This window comes from Motacilla alba, chromosome Z, assembly GCF_015832195.1.
Source record: "Motacilla alba alba isolate MOTALB_02 chromosome Z, Motacilla_alba_V1.0_pri, whole genome shotgun sequence".
NCBI lineage: Eukaryota > Metazoa > Chordata > Aves > Passeriformes > Motacillidae > Motacilla > Motacilla alba.
Window position 1 is genome coordinate 18,282,350 of NC_052046.1, and position 10,484 is coordinate 18,292,833.

Below are 10,484 nucleotides of genomic sequence, written 5' to 3' on the forward strand. Positions count from 1 at the left end.
AACACATTACTAGAGTACACTGCTGTTTTCAGCTGCTTTTTCTGAACGCCAAAATATTGGAAAAAATACAGAGGAAAATCAGAAAACTGGGAGAGACTAATGAACTTAAAAGAAACTTCAACACACTTGAAAATCATATTTATTCCTCAGAAATCCTATGCTAATAGAATGACAAAAGAAAAGGTAGGGGGAATATGCATACATGTTGATGTCAAAAATTCTGCAAGTCCTTAAATAAAGACATAAGTAACTCAGCTGACAGTGTGGGCAAGCACAAAAATGACCCTGAATTGCTGCTGACAAGCTGATACCTGGATGATTGAATCATTTTCTTTGGTAGAGATGCATTTCTTTTCAGATCATTTGTCTTTCATGTACTATTGAATGTAAGATGTATCTCAGTGACAGATTGACTGATTGAAACAGGACAGAGAGCAACATCATTAAACATTTAAATAATTTTCTGGGTCATTTTTGAGGACATATCTTTAAGAGACCAGGCTGTCTTTGAAGTTAAAAAACCTACCCTCACATAGCAGTTGAGCCAAATGCTTATTTTGATAGTTTATGTAATTGAAAACCACTCTTTCCACTTCTTGGAAAGACCAGTGCACATAAGCTCAATGCTATAGGTACAGGTCTTCAGTTTGATTGTACAGGTATAGAAAAAAGTCTTCAGAGTAACAAAAGAAAGCTCATTCAGCACTTACAGTGGAAGGAGTCCTGTCGATACTTCATGTTATGTTGCAACTCTTGCCAGAAAATGCTATTTTTGCTTGCACGTGAGGTCTTACACAAAAAATGAATCACAGGATTTCATCGAAAAATGTAGAAGTATAAATCTCATAAATAAGTGTGATCTACACTTCATCAACAACATGGGAACAAAATCATAGCTGTGATTAGTGTCAGGCTAATGCATGAATTTTCCAAAATGCAGCTGAGTAGAAATGAGGAAATGAATCTCTGTCATGTATTTGAAAACCAAATCTTCCCTACATTTACAGCTTCAAGTATAGACATAAGAATCAGGTCTGGGGTGATGTTTTGGCTCTCAGATTGTTAAATGAAAACCTGGATCTATGCAGTGAATGATTAATTCAGTTAAATCAGAACCCGTCCTCACTTATAATTGTGTGACTTAGTTGCTGTGTTCCCCATCTTCCTCTTGTCAAAGGTTGCAATTAACTCCCTACTGAAGGTTACCACATGTCATGAGAGCAATTGATCTGCTGGAAAGGTATCAGCACAACATATTCTGTTTCATTCATTGATCAAGAACATCGGGAAGTCAATACCAGCCAGCAAAACAGGCTGTGGTGCCTGCCTCCCATGTGATTAGAAAAGAAAGACTTCAGGTATGAATGGACAGACAGAAAGCGGACCAGCTGACAGCTTGAAGACATGTTCTCCCACAGCACTGATGGAACATACAAGCCAACAAAGCCAGCTAGGAGAGAAACCTCTACCAAAAGATATTATCTCATACCTCTGACGGAGTTCACTAGGAAAATGGTTGAAGTTGATTTACTTTTCACATAGACCATAAAAAAATCCCAAAGTCCTTAAAATGTGCACCCTTCCTGCTACTATATAAGCAGTGAGCCACTCCTGGCACATATGAATTGGACCTCAAGTTCATTTTGGGCCTCATGCAGAGCACAGCAGCACATGGCTCTCTGTACAGCTATGTTACTCATGTCCTTTCCTTCTACTCTTTCCTTCATAGTGCTTTGCCAGCCTCTTTGGCAAAGAGACTTGAATTGCAGTGTTGCTCAGTGATCAGAGACAAGCCTCTGACAGAAGCCAAGCTCACACATAGACGCTAAACACCACTCAGCATGGATAACTTCACAGCATGTCATGTCAATCTAGCTTGTACCAGAGTCTCAGAAAGATATGATACCATGCCCTGTACAGAACAATTCCCAATACCTGTTATCATACAGGAAGAACATACACTAACAGCCTTCTTGGTTAGAGTATTTCCACTTTGCTAAAAAACATGTTTTCAACAAACACATTTTTACTCAGGAGAATGTCTGATACTCCAAGCTTTACCCATAGGATTACTTGTACTTGCCAAACTGAAGAGTCCAGACTGGCAAGTCCTTTCACCCCATTTATAACCTCCATGATGTCTAAAAATTTGTGTACTATTAATAGCAGGTCTTCCAGTTATTTCTGTCAGGTAGTGTGTGGACATGACAGGACCAGCAAGATGTACCTGTGTCAGAGCACAGTGCAATGCTACATTTGTGCACCTAGAGCTTCTTTTGTGCTTCCTACAGAGTATGTTAGCATGGTATGTTTAGATCCTGATATTTACAAGTTCATTAAAGGAAAAAGTCTTCAGGGGACTTTATAATTTCATACATAGCAACAAAACTGCCAGTTTTAGCATCTCTGACAGATGGAAGATATTTCATGGTAGGGTTTTGGGGTATATGGGGCTTTTTTATTCAACAGAGTTTACTCTGTTCCAAAACTCTCTCAAATAGAACTCCCATATCAGTATTAGTGTTGTGCACAGCAAGAGAAACATACAAACAAACAAAAAAATTTCCAGCATTTGTAAAAACACACAGCGGAGGAAGTCTGCAAAACAGTAAATGTACTGGTGGAGACAGAGGTTCACTTTAAAGGAAATGGTGGATATGAAAGAAATGTAATCATACCCATAAAGCAATCACCTGTTCTTGTAAAATTCACCTTTTAGGATTAAGTTAAAAGCCTAATAATTTCCCTGAGTTTGTGACAAGGTCACAGTGGCTCATGGTGACGTTATAGTTCACTGATCACTTGGTCTTACAAGCCTGCCAGAAAACCTACAGTCCCAAGGGCCCTTGGAACTAAAATGTCTCTCTAAGTTCACAGTTTTCCAACAGCTCTTCACTAGGTAATGACTTATTTTAACCACAAACATACATAGACTCCTATTCATAACACTCAGAGGTATCTTAAAAATCTGAATTCTCAGCTGATAACCATATAACAATATCTGCCCTTCTAGTAAAAAAAAATTCCCAACATTTTACTGTCACAGACATATTTTATGAAAATCCTTTTGCCAGGATTTTCTTCTCCTGAGAATCTGAGTAGCCTCAGGAAAGAAATGTAAACAATGACTATCTGCTGCTGCGGAGTGCAACAAGCACTTCCTTGACTGGTTCATGTTAAGTGTTTCTACTTAATAACCAATCAAGGATGCAGCTGGGTCAGACTCTCTGGTCAGTCACGAGTCTTTGTTATTCATTTCTTTCTATTCCTGTTTAGCTTTCTGATAAATTCTTTCTTTCTATTCTTTTAGTATATTTTTAATATAGCATTTTTAATATAATATATATCACAATATAATAAATCAGCCTTCTGAAACATGAAATCAAGATTCTCATCTCTCCCTTGTCCTGGGACCCCTGCGAATCCACAACATTTGGTGAACCCCGAGTGAGTGGCACACACATTTTACTTTGATGGAAAACAAATTTGGGAGGACATGACAAACAATTATTTCTGTAATCTCTTTGGTCTAGTGATCTGATTTTTATATGGTTGTTTGACATTCCACAACTGGTTAGAATACACCATTACTGAGTGAGATTTTAAACTAATCTAATTATTTATCAGAAAAGGACACCTAAAAACATGTGTCAGCAGAGCCAAACAGCAAATCAATGGGAGAACCAGAACTTTGAACAATGATGAATATCAGTCATTCAATCAAGAAAGTAATTCAAATGAGAAAAGTAAAAAATTGCAATGATATAATAACATGGCTTCTTCTTAAAAACATGTTCAAAAAGCATAAGTTTATTTTTTTCAGACATCTTGAAATAATGACATTCACTCTCTTGTGTTTAGGTTGTCTCAATTCCCTCAGAAGTCTTGTGTGCATCTATGGGAAGTGCAAAGGACTTCAAGGTGCTGGTGGGTGAGAGGCTAGACATGCCCCAGCCATGGGCACTCACGGCCCAGAGAGAGAAACGTTTCCTGGGCTGTATCCAGAGCAGTGTGGTCAGCAGGGAAGGGAGGGGATTCTGCCCCTCTGCTCTGCTCTGGTGAGACCCCACCTGGAGCATTGCATCCAACTCTGGGGCCCCAGAACAGTGAGGATGTGGAATTGCTGGAGCAAGTTCAGAGGAGGCCACCAAGTCCACTAGAGGGAAAAAATATCTATCCTATGAAGAAAGACTGAGAGAACTGGGTTTGTTCAGCCTGGAAAAGAGAAGGCTTCAGGGTTACCTAATTGCAGCCTTTGAGTACCTAAAGGGAGCCTACAAGAAAGATGGAGAGGGACTTTTTACAAGCACATGTAATGAAAGGACAAGTATTCAGAATGAAAGAGAGGGAAATTAGATTAGATATTAGGAAGTTCTTTACTGTGAAGGTGGTGAGGCACTGGAAGAGGCTGCCCAGAGAAGTTCTAGGTGCTCCATCCCTAGAAATTGTTAGATGGAGCTCTGAGCAACCTGGTCTAGTGTAAGTGTAAGGTGTACTTGTCCATAAAAGGGAGGTTGAAACTATATGATCATTTAAGTCCTTTCCAAACTAGGCCATTCTTTCATTCTATAATCCTAAGATTCTGTTATTTATTTCTTTGACACCCTTCAGTCACTGAGACTGGCAATCACATGGTACTCTAGAAGAGCTACAAAATATTAAGATGTAATTCAAGTAAATGTGGAAATTAAAAACAAAATCAGACCAGTGTGATTTTATTTATTTTATTGTTACTGATCTCGGACTTTTTAATGATATCTCATTTGATGTGGGATAGTCATAGAATTATCTTTTAAAAATCATATTGGAAAGTTGTGTCTGTAGTTACAGAATTATTACAAGAAGACTAGAATTCTGGTGTTTGAGCCCATACTGAGCTCACACTGTGCTATCAGCACTGGGGAGACAAGTTTTACATGGGGAAGAGAGTAAGCAGTAAGGATGTTCACTGTTAAGAGGTATATAAAATTCACTTCAACAAAAAGTGAGTCTCACTACAACAAACTGCAAGCCGTTCTGAGTGAAAATTATACTCCCCACTCCAAATGAAGCTCTTCTACTGCAGAGGGAATAAAGTTTCATTGGACAAGAAAACAAGCTGACATTCTAGTGTAGAAAGGACTTCTGCTGTCCCTGGCAGGTGTGAACTCTGCCTTCCTTGGGTGCCCAAAATAATTTCTGCTTTTTTTTTCAGTGATTGTTCAACATGAAATCAATTTGTCCTGAGGAAAGGCCTAGGCCCCATGATTTAGCCTTCCTGCCCTATCAACAGACTGGAACATGGTGCTTCATTCCTGAAGCAATAAGCTTGGAAGATCAGGTTAAGTACTCTGCTCTATCAAGTCCTGATTATCTATCAGGCTGTCAGGTTCTGATCCCTGGAGGATGGAGGAATGCCAGAGATCACTAATGAAGATTAAAACCCCTTGGTGATTCATGGGATTTAAGATATACTTTTGTTATCTTGGTCCACATAAAAGCACCAGGGATCTTTTGGACCTCTAGCCTGAGCAGAATATCATCACTAAAAGGTTACTCCATCTACACAGTATTGATACTGCCCTACATGTAAGTCTCTGGATTCCCCTGTACCATCAGGCATGAAAGATAAGTATTGCAATGCTGAAAAGGAAGGCAACCTCTGTCACATTTTAAAATTAATGTCTCTATGACCACAAAACACAAGGTTCATTAAGAGATTATGGTGTCTTAGTACACAAAAAATTTCTTATGGTAATAAATATCTCTGTAACTGTGCATATCTTCACCATTGTGAGCAACAGAATGTTTGTGAAGACTTGAATTTTGATATCCAAATCTGCAAAAGATCAAGTTCTCAAAATGACACACCCACAGGCTTGAAAAATACCATGGTTTCAGTTAAAAACAGGACAAATCCAAAGCTGTATCTACCAAAAAGTAATGAGACAGTAGAACTTTGAAACTGCAACACTTCAATAAACAGCTAACATCATATTAACCACTACTAACCCAGTAAAGATTAGAAATATTCCATTATTTTGGAACATGAGGGCTTTTGCTGACAAGGACAGTATCAGGACAACAGGAGCTCTTCTGCAACCCTCTGGGTTCTTTATTTTAGTGTTATCCTTTTGGTAGACACTCAGCTCTATTTAGGTCAGTCAGTGCATGGAATAATTATGCTCTGAAAAGAAACATTCATATCAGAAAGGGAAACTGTCCTATTTAACTATGGTTGAAAATAATTAAGCAATGTGAGTGATAGGGAAAATTTCACAGCAGGCAAATGTAACAATGATAGGTCATGCTTGCACAGTGAAAGCTTTGACACAAAGCCTTGTCACTGTTAGCTCAACGGAGAGTTAGTCACTCTGTATTAGTAAGCACTTGACTGTATGATTTCCTAACAGAAAGTTCAGGATGTGTCTGAACAATTTTTAAAATACTGAGAATTCCTTTTCCACACTGCAAAGCCTTGGCTCTTCCAGGAGGTGGGAAGGAACATGCAGTGCAAAGTACAAAATAATCTTATATTGTTCTGATGCTTTACAGAAATACATATCAATCCGGATATGTCTCTAATCTGTAAGAGTTTTCCAGCTCTGCTTTCCTTAACAGTGTGTCAGGCTTCTCCTAAAAATCTTTATTTTTATGTCTCATAGCTCAGCTTGAAAAATTCACTTCTGTGTAGCAGTTGGAAAAGTCTCAGACTGAGCACAGTTTTCACCTTCATATTTAAACCAAATATTAAAACAACTTTAAAAAACCTCCAAAAAACAAACAAACAAACAAAAAAACAACCCTACAATAAACATATTAAAGTGCTGCACTGAATTCAGAAAGGAAGTGCAGGATTCACACAGAAGGGTAAGCTAGATATTGAATGCCACAATGCCAGCACTCAGGCCTTGAATTAATTTCTTACAGCAGACCATCTTCCTATGCAAATACTGTCTCATTGTGTACAAATGCACGAAGGTTGAAACAGACACTGGGTTGTGTGGGAACCCAGGACTCTCCTCTGGGTGCCCTGGATGGCCGCTGGCAGAGCCAGAGAGCCTCAGAGCCGCTGGCAGGGGGCTCTGAGACCCTGGCATGCAGCCAAAGACACACGTGGGGTTTTGATCTTAGCCCATTGAGCAAATTACTAACTCTGTATGAGGAATTACAAGCCACATACACAAGTTTAGGTATTGTAGTAGAAGTAATCACAAAGTGAAAGGAAGGATTTTTGAGTGCTGTACAGGGGGGTTTTAAGCCTTGTACGCAGGGGTCCAAGTTTTGTACATGGGGGTAAGGAGTTCTAAGATGGAGGGATTTGGGTGTGCCCTGTCCTCTTTCCTTCTCCTTCCTAGCCTCCATGTCTTTGGTGATGTTGGCACTCACAGATTGGTCTAGAGTAGAAAGTCACCATTCAATATAGATAATAGGCATTGGGGAAAAAGTATAAACATGTAGTACGTAATGTATGATATAAAAGATGGCACCAGCCCCCTGGGAGGGCAGTGTGCCTTTGTCTGATCTGCTGAACGGGCCATAGCAGTTCAGGGAAAAGAATCTTTTAGATAAACAACAATAAACAACCTTGAGAACAGACAACAGAAGACTACTGAGTCTTTCTTTAAAGGCAGAGGTTGGAGGAGAGACTTTTCCATCTTTCGGGATCACTCCAATCCGGGGGTGAAACCCCACAGGGTTGGGCTTTGATTCTCCATCTATAAGAATCTGATCTTTGCAGCTCTGACTCCTCACTGCTTGCTAAATGCAAGTAGACACGGGACCACTCATTTTACTAGACTTAATGGTAAAGCAGATCTAGATCTAGATCTTAGACCTTAGCAGATCTAAGTAGTTCTTACACAGATCTACAACCAAGCTAACTAATAGGCTGCAGAATTTTGGAAGCAGAAAAATAGCTATAATTTACCTTCACTAACAATATTCCCCTTGAACTATATGCTATGAAATGTCATTTCTACGTGATTCTCTTCTCACTGCCTGTGGTAGAACCTGCAGAGAAAGGAAGAGGTGGTGGCTCTGGCAGCACCATCCTCACAAAGGATCCCACCACACAAGCCTTTCTAGCTGGGTAGTCTATTTCTTTTGCATTACCAGGGTGGCAAGGACATGGAAGAGGACAGAGTTCCTTCATCTTATTATTCTATTGCAAACATATATCCCAGGGTTCCTGCATGCAATACAATACAGAAGGGAAGAGCATTTTTCAGTTTTGTCTCAAAAATAATCTCCACTATAGCATCCTTAGGCACTTCCTAATGACACATCCCTAATTAAACAGAGGTATCATGGTCGAAACACCTGAACAAATGACAACATAACAACTAGGCTGGTCATATCATAATTATAACAAAAGAAAAAGGGTTGAGAGCAAAATATTCTATTCATAGAACAAATTCTTGAGCTTTAACCTTCTTAAGCTACAAAGCTTCAGGTTTTGTGACTCATCTTTCTGCAGGACATTTGCAATATGTTTCTCTCCATCAGCTCTGTGGCTTTTCAGATAGGTCCTCCATATCCATGCAGTGTGATGCGCACAGCAGAGCTGAGTCTCTGAGGGAAAGACTTCAGTTAGTACTTGAATGAATGTTTGGCAAATTTATTGCTTAATTTAAAATAAATCATTAATTTTAATTAAAATATGTGTAGTACAGCAAGATTTTAAAGAAATGTCACTAGAGCTATCCGGGCAGTCTTTCCACATGGCAACTAAAGACCTGTAACTTACCTCCAGGAAAATGAAATGTTGCTGACATATAAGATTATTTTGTACTTTTGCTGCAAATACAGAGTGATCATGCCACAAATCTTTACATTTGAGTAGATACATATTTGACTACACTAGTATCAGGGATAATAGGAGTAGCCTCTGTTAGACTTTTTGGTTAGTGTGGTTATCTTCAGTATCCATCCAGGACACCAAATGAAAGGCATCAGAGCCCTTCGTGCATACTCAACATGTTTTAAAGAATACTGTATTTTCAATGGCTGGAATTATGATTAGGTCATTCAAGTGAAGAAATTATAGATTCCAGAGAATGTAGCACTGCTTACTGATGCAACAGTGGTACCTCAAAAAATTAAATTTCAATGACTACTTGAAAACAGGCTTTTTTTTTGATGTGTAGATGTGACTCAAATTTGCATTAATTAGAATTATCATTGTGGTATGAAAAAATCCAATTCACTTTTGTCTAGGAAACAACCCACCTGTAATATTGTGCAATAATAAATCAAATAATTAGAATTTTAAAAGGATACTGTTGGCACAATAAAACCCTTGTATTTGGTATATTTTTACAGTTTTTAAAAAGAACTGTTTTACTTTTTTTTTAGTTATCATTATCATAGAAAACACATTTGTTTGCTTATGTCTGATCATCTCCTCATAGCACAATTTCTGCCATGTTACCATTCTTCTATCAGTACATCTTTATGGCTGAGTGATAGAAATATGTACTTTTTACTGCTCAGAAAATTTAGCTCAAGAGGACCCGAAAAAAGTCTAACATTAGGAAACTGTACCTATTTGCTCACCATTAAGGCAAGATAACTCCTCACTGCATCTACCTAGTGTATCCCTAGAGACTTCATATGCTGTTTTTCAGACAAAAATTACCCCAGTCTAACAATGCTTCACCCACATTTCTCTCTAGTGGCGGAGGCTATGGGGAAAGATAACATAAAATGATTGCATAAAGTCCAGACTGCAATTTACACAATGAGAAATCCCTTAGGTTTCATTATGGAGACTTTGCATGCCATCATGGAGGCATTAAGAGCCATGGTGTATGGAAAAGGAATTTTTCTCAACAGCTTTTTCTTTTATGGCAAGTTACAACAGACACCTCAGGTGCTACATCCAAATTTCAACACTGATTCCCATGAAAGTTAACCACAGTGGAATTCCTGCAGTGGCAATTGCATTCATAGCATTTAACCAAGACATAAAATTGATACTATAAAAAAAATTTGCTGAAGCTTTGGACTGTAGGTTAAGCTGTTGTTTATCCTTGCTTACTAAGCATATTTTATATATTTGTTCTTCTCTTTTCCCCATCTGTAACTACAAGATTAAATATGAGACAAAAGAAAAAATGTCTCTCTTGCAGTATTTTTGATTCTGATGTAACTCATAGAAAAATATCTTTAGATTGTGCTCCAAAGAATTAAAACCAGTTACAAGCTACAGCATCTTAAGGAAGTTTCTAGCAACCCAAACATTTGAGCGTTTAGTCATTATCTGAAGCCCAATGGTTATTAGTGCTTTCAGCTGCCAGAACAGGGAGAGGTCACCCTATGTAAAGCTGGCTCATATGCTACGCTGGTGGTAACTGAAGGGTCATCCAAACAGGTTACATTTATCTTTGTTTCTAGACACAGAAAGTTATTTCTAAGTTAAAACACAGTGGGCTGTAGTCCTATGGATCCACAAAACCTAATCACTTGCACAGACTGAATAAAGCATTTGTGGCTTGTTTTAA